Genomic DNA, 2,305 nt, shown 5'->3' on the forward strand with positions numbered 1-2,305 from the left:
TAGTAGAAGTTGTTGCTGCAGACCAGTGTCTCTTCCTCTCTGCACTGCCAGCTCCCACCTGTGCATCACACCATATAGTCTGTGGGTGTATATATATATTCTTTTTAAATCTTCCCCACCACTCAAACTTCTTTCTGTTAAGCAGATAACAGGGAAGAACAACACAACAAAGCTAAACAAGCCAATCACTCTCTCTTTGGGATGCGATTATTTCCCTTGTGCATGAAGTATTCAACAATTCAAGAAAAGGAACAGGAAAAGAACAATTTCTTTTGTATATTCCCTAAACACGCATGCTGAGTTTACTGGGTCAGATTTAACTGTGAGCATTTATATGCCTACTTCCAGGCATCGTCACCTGATATTTCACTGCTACTGGTTTCCATTTCTGAGCCCTCAAACTCTGCTTTACAAGTGCTCCTCCAGGGAGAGAACAGGCTAGAACTGCACCTCTGCAAGAAGCCATTCTTTCCAAAGTCATTTCTTCTCAGCTGCTCTGTCTTCAGGTAGAACTCTTTGAGCTCATTCTCTGTGACAGGAAGACAATTCTTTTCATTTTCAGGATATTCCTGCCATCCCTTTGCTTTTAATAACCTCTGCTCTGTTTCTAGAGAGTGTGAGAAGACCTCCCCTTCTTCTACTACAGGGAGAGCAAGACCATTCTGATGACAGCCTTCCTCTCCACTTTCCTTTGGTTCAGGTGAGCTATTGTCCAACAAATCCTTCAGCTTGTCACAGTCTCTGTTCTCTGAGAAGTCTCCATCGCGTTCATCCTTCAGAGTCTTCAGGAACACTCTTCCTGTCGCTGGTTCAGTAAGTCAACTTGGTTAGATAAGAGGAGGCAATCTCAATTGGAGGGGTGGTGCTGGAGGGACTCTCTTTTAGAGAACTTAGGACTGTGCCACCAGCCAGTAACACTGGTTTGGTAACAGAGATTGGACTGGTAAAAACAGACTCCCAGTTAGAGGAAATGGATCCTGATTTGTGTTCCATTCTGTTAGCTTTCCATGCATTGGGCTTGGAAGGAGGTGGGGCAGGCTTAAGAACTAGGTTCTTATAGACACTTGGAACTATGGTTGATGATTTGTTCCCATTTGCATGGTGAGATCCTGGTGAATTGAATGCAGCAGAGAAGGCAGCAGCAGGATCCTCTTTGGAAACTTTTTTGATGACTAGCATCTTGAAGGGTTGCTTGGCACTAGGTGGGTTTTCTCACACTCCAGAAAGGGTTCCAATAGGTCTGCATTGCTGATACTTTTTGTCAGCTTCTGGATTCAAAGAAGGAAAGTCTTCCTCTTCAAACTGCAACTTTTCCACCTTCTTTCTTTCTTCCCTAATCTCCATAGGTGGCTTTTCCTGAAAGGCACAGCCTTCCCAGAAGTGAAAGTTGCCATTCCAGTAGCAATGGTTGCCTGTGCCACCACCACTACACTGGCTCATACCATCATGACCTTGAGAAGAGCCATACCAACCAGATGGGTTCCCTGTGATTCCAGCGTGTGATTCCTTAGAGACACCAGAGTCCACAGAATTGTGGTGGAACAAGTAGGGCTGGTGCCAGGAATCTCTTTGTAGTTTGTAAGCGTCCATTGTTTAAAAAAGCCATCAGAAGAATTATGTCGACAAAGGCTTACTCCAAATTTACCTTCTCCTTGGGATACATACTCTACGTTTTTCAAAGGTGGCAATAGGTAATTTAGCTGACTGTCATGTCGAGAAATTTAGCCAAGCAGGAACGAAGTCATGTGGCACCATTTAGTTCCAGTGTCTCTTTTCAGTAAGGTGAGGCATCCAACCTCATGGACAGGATCCCAGAGTGTAAGCTCTATGGTCCTGTTTCCCAAACTCCTTGAGTTTGCAAGCTGGATTTCCCACAAGGTTTTCTTGTTAAAAGTGTGCTACTTAAGCCTGGACAACAACATGTCTTATCATGAAGCACAGAGAAGCCAGGCTCCATGTGGACCACTCTTTCAGTCCCTTCAAATGCTCATCTTAAACTGTCCAGTTCCTGACACATTTCCAAAAGGGGCAAAGGGGAAAGGAAAGGGGAACATAAAAATTATGTTACATTTTAAAAGGAGGGAAGGGGAAAGAGCTATGTCCATGTTCACCTCATTCAACTTCCTTGAGTCACGGCACTATGATGTTGCTTAAACAGGTAATACATGCACATTTGCACAGTGAGTGCAAACACTGTTCATAACAAGGTTATAGCTAGAAAGATAGGTGGGCTCAAATGTGGCCAAGTGATGTCATCAAGGTCATAAATCAAAAATACATTAGGGCTAGCCCGTGGCTCACTCGG

The 2,305-nt window shown here is 44.1% G+C and overlaps 1 pseudogene; it reads right to left on the reverse strand.

Moving 5' to 3' along the window:
• Positions 1-338: 338 nt before the first annotated feature.
• Positions 339-1,755, reverse strand: LOC103585678 (annotated as a pseudogene).
• Between the last annotated feature and the right edge of the window lie 550 nt (positions 1,756-2,305).

This window comes from Galeopterus variegatus, unplaced genomic scaffold (assembly GCF_000696425.1).
Source record: "Galeopterus variegatus unplaced genomic scaffold, G_variegatus-3.0.2 Scaffold265, whole genome shotgun sequence".
Taxonomy (NCBI): domain Eukaryota; kingdom Metazoa; phylum Chordata; class Mammalia; order Dermoptera; family Cynocephalidae; genus Galeopterus; species Galeopterus variegatus.